The following is an 11,360-nucleotide window of genomic DNA, read 5'->3' on the forward strand; positions in this document are numbered from 1 at the left end:
CCTGCCAAAGGTTGGGGCTTGCACCATCTGAAGCCATAGTCTGAGCTCTATGTTTGCCCTTTTTAGCCACAGCTAGAGCAGCTGGGACACAGGGCACCAAGTCTTTAGGCTGCTCACAGCTTGAGGACCCTGTGCCTGGCCCATGAAACCACTTCTTCCTTTTATGCCTCCAGGCCTATGATGGGAGGGGCTGCCATGAAGACCTCTGACCATGCCCTGGAAACATTTTCCCCACTGTCTTGGGGATTAACATTGGACCCTTCATTACTTATCCAAATTTCTGCAGCTGGCTTGAATTTCTCCTCAGAAAATGGGATTTTCTTTTCTATGGCATTTTCAGGTTGCAAATTTTTTCAACTTTAATGCTGTTTCCCATTTAAAACTGAATGCCTTTAACAGCACTCGAGTCATCTCTTGAATGCTTTCCTGCTTAGAAATTTATTCCACCAGATGTCCTAAATCATCTCTCTCAGATTCAAAGTTCCACAAATCTCTAGGGCAGGGGCAAAATGCCACCAGTCTCTTTGCTAAAACATAACAAGATTCACCTTTGCTCCAGTTCCCAACAAGTTCCCCATCTCCATCTGAGACAACCTCAGCCTGGATTTCATTGTCCATATCATTATCAGCATTTTGGGCAAAGCCATTTGACAAGCCTCTAGGGAGTTCCACACTTTCCCACATTTTCCTATATTCTTCTGAGCCCTCCAAACTATTCCAATCTCTGCCTGTTACCCAGTTACAAAGTCACTTCCACATTTGCAGGTATCTTTTCAGCAACACTCCACTCTACTGGTACCAATTTACTGTATTAGTCCATTTTCACACTGTGGATAAAGACATATCTGAGACTGGGCAATTTACAAAAGAAAGAGGTTTATAATGGATTTACAGTTCCACATGGCTGGGGAAGCCTCACAATCATGGTGGAAGGGAAGGAGGAGTTAGTCATGTCTTACATGAATGGCAGCAGGCAAAAAGAAAACAAGGAGGACACAAAAGTGGAAACCCCTGATGAAACCATCAGATCTAGTGAAACTTATTTATTACCATGAGAACAGTATGGGGGAAATGGCCCCCATGATTCAATTTTCTTCCACTGGGTACCTTAGACAATATGTGGGAATTATGGGAGTACAATTGAAGATGAGATTTGGGTGGGGACACAGAGCCAAACCATATCACATGATGTCATTCCTTTGTGGAATCTTAAAAGGATAGTATTACAGAAATAGAACAGTAGTTACCAAAGGCTTGGGAGGGTAGTGGGAAGGGGATGGGAGGAGATTATGTAATAGGTACAAAATTAGAGTTAGATAGGAGAAATAAATTCTGCTCTTCTGTAACACACACAGTAGGGATAACAATATGGTTATAACTAGAACAAATAACTGTAAGAGAGGGTTCTCAAAATTCTCACAGCAAAGAGATGATAAATGAGGTGATGGATGTACTAAACAACCTTATTTGGTCATTATACAGTGTATACATGCATGCCAACAACACATTGTACCTCACAAATATGTACAACAATTGTATGTCAATTAAAAAGAAAATAAACTTACAAAAATAGAATAAAAAGGGGGGTGCAAATGTCAAAACTTACAAATATAAGTATATAAACTCAAATTGAGTTTTACTGAATCCTAAATATTTACAAAGTTGCCAAATGATTCAGCCTTTTAAAAATCTGGAATAGTTTCCCTTCTTTACTAGTAAGAATCTAAGAAGGGAAGTCACATTTATATTTTATCTTATTCTTTGAATTGCTATTTACCTACAGGAGAAAAAAACAACATAATAAACTAGGACTATGAACTAGGAAAACAGAATTCAGATGTTTGAAAATTGTTCTTCCAGAACGATGGTACAACTAAAGGCAATTTTTGATTTCACAAAAATTTTTGACTTCAGTTACATTAATTACTAGTTTACAGGATTTTAAAGAATGCATTTAACTTAATAATACACTCAAACAGAAAAACATTTTGCAAACAGTAATTTCAGTCTGTTAGATATTTATGACAAGTGTTATTTAGCTTGGCAAATATTTGAGTGCCTACTAATGGTCAAAAGTGGTACTGCACTCTAAAGCCTCATCTGTTCTAAAGCTGGGGAAATTAAAGGGTCCTGTGTATTTGATTTAGAGTCTACAATAACCAACCAACTCTCTTGTTTTCTGTCTTTAAAAAACTGAATCACTTGGTGAAAGAAGGAAAATAAAATTTAATAGGTATTATTTTAAAAATACAACATACAAAGAACATTTCCATTTTCTTGAAAACAAAGCTTTCTTTTTGTAAGAAACAATGACAGGTAAATGTGTAGTGGGCTGCAGCATGATGAAAGGACCATGGATACGAAGACCAAACACCACTGTTCTCATCCTAATACTGTCACATTCTATGTGTTGATTTCCACATCTAAAATGAGGCTTTTTCTGGCTTTATAATTATGACCACAGAAAAATTTCCTCAGTAATGATTAAACTTCCAAAAATATAAACGATTGTTTTCATTTTACAGCATTTTATAACTGAAATTATAGTTAACAAAAGTTAACAGAGGTAGATTACCCTGATTGACGGACTAGACTATTTGGGGATTTTAATTTTCTTCTTTAAATCCTTGGTTTTGTCCTGAATTTTCATAATAAGCACAGATTACTCTTACATTCATAAAATGCATTTCTTTTTCAAGGTGAAAAAAAAATAAGTGATTCATAGTTCTTTCAATAGCATAGGTTAGATGGTGTCCACGAAAATTTTCCTCCTCATTCACGCCCAACAATAAAGTACATATACTAGTAATCATCATTTGGGCCATCACAGAGATATGTTGCATTTTTAATGTGGTTGAATCGGTGTTTCTTTTAATAAGAATAATTTTAAAATGGAACTTATTTTTCATTTTGAAGCATCTTGATATAACAGGAAGAGAATGGATTATTCCATCCCTGTATATCTAGCTGAGAGTCCCAACCCTTCTGCTTCCCAGCTGTGACTTTGGGCAAGCTGGCCAACATTTCTGAGATGAGTAGGGCTAATGTATGAGACTACTGGCAAACTGTTTCTTGAACAGAGTGGCAATGCTCTCTTCTGTATTCCACTCTGGGGTGGTGAGTCTGGAGCTCTGGAAACTTCATATCCTAGGTTTCCTTGCCAGCTGGATTCCAGTATGGTTTTATTAATGGGAACTATTGGCTGGTGATTGGCAGCGTTCTAGATTCTCTCAGCATCTGCCTAGTTGCAGATGACAACTCCAGCTCCAGCTTCAGTTTCCAGTTTCACTCAGCACTTTCAGTCCTAGCTGCACTAAGTTAGAAGAGCAGCTAGATGTTCTGCATCAACTGATCAAAGCACTCCACAGTGTAGGCCCCAGAGGTATCAGCATCAGCCACACTGCAAATCTCCTGCTCTATGTTCTCCCTCAAAAAGTAAAGCACCATGGGGCTAGACCCTCACCTCAGGAGTCCAAGCATCAGCTCTGGAAATGGAGGAGGGGTTTCTCCTTTGATCCCCTGGGTTCTAACAATTTAATTGTGCCCTTCTTTTACCCAATGTGAATGCGTACTAGTCTAACCATATAGCTAAGGAACTCCTTTCCTCATTTATCCTTGCAGTGATTTTGTATCAAATTTGTGCCTCAGCAAATCACTTTTTTTGATCCTTTGGCTTATGAGTTGTCCAAATGGTGCATTTTAAAGTCTACCATGTCATAGATCTATCGTATTTCTTAAAACTGTTAATAAGAGATCAGTCAATAAACCTGACTACATCTGCACATCTGCAAAGAGTGCATCAAAGTCTGAAACTTCCTTTATTCTCTGTAAAGGCAATTTAACCCCAGGAAGTTCCAATTCCTAAGCAGGTAAATTTCCAGTTAATCAAATAACTGATTCCTCCCAATAAAACTTTAATCTTTCCTGCAAACCACTCACTTTTGAATCCTCATACCTTCATTCCATTTTTTTTTGCTTTTGGTTGGAGGTGGGGAAGCAAATAAACTATAGTAATACAAATTGTTACTTTAAAAAAGACCTCTACTTTAAAGTTTCCTAGAGAATCCCTTAAAATGTTTTCAGTCAGTAGGAACTCCCTCCAAGGCAATGCTCAAAGTACTAAGTCTTTTTGTCCATACATTCAACTTTTAGTTGTGACAAGACATTGTCACTGATGTGATATATACATGACATATATAATATCTCTAGGTAAGAAAAAGAATGCAATATAGTTCTAGCATTTCCTGACAGATTCAATAATCAACAAGTAAAAGAAATCCCATCAACCTATAAGTATGTTAGTCAATATAGACTTTTGATGGATGAAGTTATTTTGTGAAATTTCCTAAATTCTAAGGTGTGTAGAAGGAGGATAACTGGATCTCGATTGTCCTCTGGGTTTCATGCTTCTCTGGATCAATTTTAGAGAACATAAAATTTCAGTGTCTTTTTCCACTTTGATCACTTTAAATCAGAAGGAGTACCTGGATGAAACAAAAATGAGTTTTTCTAACTTCCATATTGACTACACGCACTCCAGCGGTTTCACGTGTTGAGCTTCTCTGTCATACAGAAGTTTCAGGACTACCTTGTTATACAATCAATGATGATGGATTGATTTGTCCCTTTTCTTACTTTTCTCTCCTACTGTTTGAGGTTCCTGGGAGGAGTTGTTTGGAGTCAAGGGAGAAGGGGATGGTCTGAAAGCTTTGAAGTCTGTCGGAAACAATTTTAGATGTGTAAATTCTGCAGAGCTTAACGCTTCTTCTGTCTTTATAATAGAGACAGTTCTCTCGACACACTATGAGTGGTCCTGGCTGGCCCTAAAGGAAATGCAGTCCTTTCAGGCTGTGTAGGAGGAGGTGCTATTGCTGGGGCAACACATCGGAGTCTAATTGCAGGAGTAAATTTACTACCTGGAAACTAAAGGAGGGCTGTGAAAGTAAACTGTGGTGGAATCTGATCCTGAACCAGCTGTTTTGAGTCTTTAAGAGGAGGTAGTTTTCAAGCAGAAAATGAAAAGAAAAAATTTCACAAGAAACTTGGTGAGACTTAGAGCACAAGAGGTAATGCTCATGTCCAGGTACAAAATTATGCTCAGATTTGGGAGAAGACAATCACCTTGACATAAACCACAGTGTAGCTCAGGTACAGTGAGGACTGAAGGGATAAAGCACTGTCTTCTGGCAAAACTTTAGGGTTTTGCCATTTTAGCAATTGAAGGTGATTATACTTTGGGTTGCTTCTGAAGACAATATCCAGAAGGATCCACCATGGGGATGTGGCCAAACACAGGGGATGTTCACATAGCTTGGCAAATGACCAGAGGACAAGGCAGCACGACCCATGCTGGGAGAGGAACACCACCTGCTTAGGGTGTGAGTCACTCCTGGGGGACAAGTGTGCTGGGAGCTGGTGCTTTCCAGTTAGACACATGAAGGCTACCAAATATATACCCACAGGCTGATTGAAAGTGGACGTTTTCAGATTACACTTTATTTATATATTTAACTTTATATTACTATCATATGTTAAACCTCACATATGTCTAAAGTGAAGTTATCAAATATTTGACTTGCAAAATATTTTTCAGTCTAAAAGTCATAGTTTTCATTGTTTCATCAAGACCATTGTTCTTGAGATATCTAGTTAAAATGTTTTTAATTCAGTCTTCTTATCTTTGTGGTTTTCTGATGCCACCAAACTAAGATTCCAGATAAAAACAATCATCTTTTGCAATGACTAAAATCAAACATCTTAGATTTTCTGTCCACATCATTACCCTATTTACCGTCACATTTCAGTTCTGGATGTGTCTGAAACTAAAAATAAAAATTTTTCTATATCACAAGCAAGCATATTTGAATAGAAACTTCCAGTTAACCACAGTTTCTATTCTACCTTTACTAAAAGAAAAAAACAAATATAGGAAGAAAGACCTCTAAAGAAACATTTTAGATCTCTGGCACTTTGTATCTTGATGAATTGTGCATTTACTCCAATTGGGCTTTTTTGCTGGGTTTTGCTGTGTGCATTTTGATGGCATTTTTAGATGAAATCTAAAAATGTGTCTCTCCTGCACTAATGTAGTCTACTGCCAAGCAGCTGGACCATTATAATGGAAACTCTGAGTTTGTGAGACACTACCACTTTTTAAAATTTATCTTTAGAATCATATCTTATTTTTCAGCAAGGTGTCTTTATATTTCCCACTAATTTCAGAGGAAAGATTGACAAGTTAAATTTTAGTAATTTTAATTAATTAATCAAAATAAATAGGTGATTGTATAGTTGGTTCTAATTGGTTTTCAGCTGTCCATAGGAGATGATTAAATGTTTTGGCAAAACTTCAAAAGCTCAGCAGAACTGAGGGACCAACTCTTTCTCCACTAACAGATATGGCTGATATGTAGTCTGGGGAAGGAGAAAGAGAAACTGTTTTTGATAGTGGATTAAGGGCAGACCTCTGCCATGACCAAGAAAAGAAAGTGCTCAGATGAACCCTCCCTTAACTTCTTGAAGGGAACTTAATCCTACCTCTTTCCAGAATGACTATCCCATCTTCTTTATTTCTACTTGACCTATTGACTTCACTCTCCCTGTTGGGTGTGCAAAACTTCCTCCAGCATTCAGAAAAGTGGGAATGTGGCTCTGGGAGAACGTGAGGGTGACACTATTGTAAAGTAGGTAATGCAGACCCAAGAACAAGTAACTTAAATGCAATCCTGTATTAAAATTACTCCAGATGACAGAATGTGTACGTGGGGTCTGCAAGGAAATTCATCAAACCTCAGAGACAGAAGGACTATATCCTTGACCCAAAGAGGATGCCATCTGAGCCATCTCAGTAAGAAAAAACCCAAATCTCTCATTAGACAACCACCAGAGAAAGCAAGCCATGTCCACCCCATCCATTCAGGAAACACACCACTCTGTCAGCTATGATGGTGTCCCTGAATACTTTCTCCAGTTTTCTAGCCAAGCCACTCTCAAGCTTACCAAATATCATCCTCATTTTACTACTGTTGACATTTCCAGGGCCTAGCAAACAGTAGAAGATTTCATGTTACAGAATGTTCTATGTCAAGAGCAAGGAAGAACTGTGAACTGCTCATACATTAGCAGTCAGCACTTTCCAAAACTGAAACACTGTTTTGTATTTTTTGGATTGATAATGGGCTACACTTTTCCCTCAAAAATTAGAAAATAAAATACATATTATAAAATGACTGGGATTGCCAGTGATTTTTCATTTTTAATTCAAATATTGTCTCAACTCAAATATACTCCCTTTTACCTACTGTCATTTGGATTCGTAACTTCAATTTGTAGTTACACTCTAACTTTATAGAACACCACAGTTAGAGATGTTGTTATTCTTTAAGGAAATAACTTCACAGCACTGTTTCTCACATTCTACAAGTTTTAGTCAACAGCGGCATTATATTCTCTATAGCTACAGAGAAAAAAATTCATCCTTAAGGAGCTAACGAATTTTCATTCCAAGCTAATTGAGTCCCTCATTTCAGGCACCTAAAAGTCCCTCACAGACTAGCCCAACTCTAGCTCCCCATAAAGGGAATCCTATGTCTATGCTCTACTTGCTCTTGACTATAGCATTCTAATGATAATCTTCTATGAATGTGAAAACACTTCTCTGAAAGTATGCATGTCCCAGATAGCGCATTCTAAAATCCCACAATTCTATTTTTGGAGAAACTGAAAAAGTGCAAAATAACTGAAGATGAAGAAAATAATTCAGAACATGTTGCTAAATCCATTATCATTGATGGTGTAGACAAGGACAATGGCTTGAGATTATCTCCTTCCAACATCCTATTCAGATGTACACAGTTATACTCTAGCAAGCATCTGGAGTAATTTCTAAATAATTTTATCATAGTTTAAACCAACTTTGTATTTAATCTAAATATGGTTATTATTTTGAAGGTTTGCCAGTGATAAACACTGTAGAAATAAACACATAGAGACTAAAGTTAAATAGAATTATTTTACTAGAGCTGAAGAGGAATGTTTAGGTAGACTAACATTATCCTTCCAAAGAAGATGCTAGGATGTAAAGGATGAAAACACTCCTGACCTGTGTTTGCATTATTGCTCATTTATGAAAAGAAAAATTAAATTGTCATAATTTATAGGCCCATTTCCATTGTCACATGGTTCTAGATTCCACCACATGATTTACAGCTCTTTATCCATACTGTGATCAATCAAGTACTGCCAATACTAAATTTCCTTTCCCAGTTATCTATTTAGCCACTTCTCTCGCTCTTACTCTAATTAACATGAATCTAGATTGACTTTTCAGTGGCTCACAACTTGCCACTTAATATTGATGGCCTATGGCTTCTCATTTTAGAAAAATATATTCCCTCTTTAACAATTCCCTTTGAACAAGTAACAACTTTACTGGTGTGAGCAATCACCTGCCCTTGTAGGATAGGGCCTCTCCATGACCCATAGGCTTTACCATTGCCAGTTGGCTTTTTTTCTGGGTTCTGCATATGTTTTACAGCATAAGACTCCAGTGCTAATTCTGAATAACTGAGAAACTTACTCACCTCTCCAATTCTATGATCCAAATGCTTCCATTTCTGTCTAGAGTCCAGTGCACAACCTCTTCTCAATGAGTTCTGTTTCTGTCTGCTGTCACCTATCAGGGCTCCAGTCTGAACGATGCTGTGTAGAATGCATGAAACAGAAGCATGTGGAGCAACCGAGAGCTGTCTGTCTCCTCCTTACATTTGCCATTGCAGAGCATGTGAGTAGTAACTGCATTATAGCAGTAAGAAAATCCCTGACCCACATTCCCACCTTTCCCTTACTTCTACTTCTCACAGCCAGAAAGAAAGTTTGGGCAGAAGAGAGCAACAGGAATGTACTTCAAAAGCATATCCACATCACACTTGCACAGCTTCTCTCCACATTTGTGCTTCTTCTGCTCTATTTTTTTGATATGATAAGGAATGTACTATCAGCAGAAAAATAGTGGGTGGTTTTAAATCTATCATCACCTTTTCACAAAGTAGAGAACCAAGGTGCAAATAGCTTTATACACATTGTCCCTAAGTTTGGGAAACTGGTGAGTATAAAGTTGGACTGAACAAATGAATGATTGGGCTGGGTCAACACCAAGCCCATGATTCTACTGTTCCTCAAGGAATGCTTCAGACTCTGCGTTCATTCAAAAGTAGCATGTATACTGAAGTTTAGCTTTTCTCCTTTTCTTCAGCTCTCAACTAGACCCTCCCAGTCAATGCTGCCCCAGGTCAGGACACAGGGCATGCAAGGACATTTAGAGGGTATTGGAAAAAAGAATAACGGTATTCGATGTATGGGGAGGCTGATGAAGGGAAAAGGAGTATAACATATTTCTAGTACATTCTTCCTTCTCTTTTACCATATACTCTTTCCTGCCACATAGTTCAGAAGGGTAGGAATTGCATGGAAACTGTCAAAAGCTGCTTCTGATTTGGGCCTAAGCATTGAGATCCATTTTGCCATTTCTAGCATACACCAAACAGCACGTCTACAAATACCACACTGGGGAAACCACGGGCTGCTGTGGTTATACTGAAGGATCAATATAAGAGACTCAAATGCAATGCAAAGACTTTTACAACATTAAAGAAGGATAATGGCATAATGGATGAAAAGTGGTAAATATCAGAAACATGTACTCGAGTTAGAGAGTATTTTATTAATTCAAGCAAGAGATACTAAGTACTTGGAATCAGCCAATGGTAGTGTTGATTAAAAGGAAATAGCAAGTATGAGAGGAACTTTGTGGGCAGAACCAACTAGAATTAGTATTTCATGGGTTGGGGAAGGTTAAGGAAAATGAGGAGTTGGAAATGGCCTCAAGATTTCCAGCCAGGAGACTAGAAGGATGTTTATGCCATTAACTAAGAGAGGAGATTGGAGGAAAGGAAAAGATGTAAAGAAAGAATGTTGTAGGTAGAGAAAATGTTGGATTGGATTTATATTTCAAATATAAATAAAAGCATAAACAAATGAACAATATGGTCCAAGTTTGTCAAGAAACTTAAAGATTGAATTTTAATCTTATTCTTTAATCTTATTCTTGCTTATAAATTTAAATTTATAGTCTTAGAAAAACCCAGCTCTTATTGGGAGTTTAATGACTAAATATATATTAAACTTTCTCTAAAACTCTGTTTCCCTCTGAAGGAAATAACAACCAACAAATCATGACCATGAATCAAGATACCTGTAATCAAATAGCTCGTAACTATGAATAGTTCATAAAGAAATCACTGCTTCTTTGAAGCAGGCTATAGACTCACATTTCTCTAATAGCCTCTAATTCTAAGCAAATAAATATGTGTATTTTTTCATGTTATTAAATAAACTTGTAATGATAAACCATTAGAATAAGTATGTTCACCATTTTCATTACGATAAAATGTCCAAAAGATTAGGGCAGATACGCTTGGAGAATATTCCTTAAATCATGTTCATATTTAAATTTCCTTTACAAACTTATTTGCTGTACTCAAAATATATAACATTACAAGATCATATACATGTTAAAAGTATAATCCAGCATATTTTGGTGACATGAAGCCATAGTCGGTTTCAGACTTTTGCAGCAATAATGATTATTTTGCTTTTGGATAAAGTGAGCAAGTATTTTTCTAATAAACTAAACTGACAGTTTAAGTGCTCCTCTTAGTAAGATTCACATTTAATTCTCATGAAAGGTTTATGGAAGATCCTTCTCTATAAAACTAGTGTGGTATGTTTAAATTTCAATTATATGACAAGTTACACTCATTTAACCTTTTATGCAAGATTTCTGCTCTCTGAGTTTTAGTTTTTCTGCTTCGTCCAAGTGGTAATAATTTCTTGTAAGCTTAAAAGCAAAAATCGCTATGCACTCAAAGCCAAAAGAGAGACGGTTTTTTTTCACAACCTAGATCAATCCATCATTCATTTATTTATTCATGTAGCAAGTATCTATTGAGTATCTCCATGTGCAATTACTGTGATAGACTTTGCAGTTACAAAGTTGACTAACAAAGGCCCTCTCTTAAAGTTCAGTAAGGGATGTAGACATGTCAACTAACAATTGCAAATACTGAATGATAATAGCAATAATGGAATAACTTACCGGGTGATGTGGAAACAAAGAGGATGGAGGACAATTTATACCAGAATGGAGAAGGTCAGAGAAGCCCTTCAAAAAGGCTAAGCCTCAGGTGAGTCTTGAAGGATAAATGAAGTACCTATCTCTTTAACAACTATGCTTGAATAAAATATAAAGGTACCAAATGCTATGATTAAGAGGGCCCTAAAGGTACTTGCTTATAAACATA

Source organism: Cebus imitator, unplaced genomic scaffold (assembly GCF_001604975.1).
Source record: "Cebus imitator isolate Cc_AM_T3 unplaced genomic scaffold, Cebus_imitator-1.0 Scaffold37, whole genome shotgun sequence".
Classification (NCBI taxonomy): Eukaryota; Metazoa; Chordata; class Mammalia; order Primates; family Cebidae; genus Cebus; species Cebus imitator.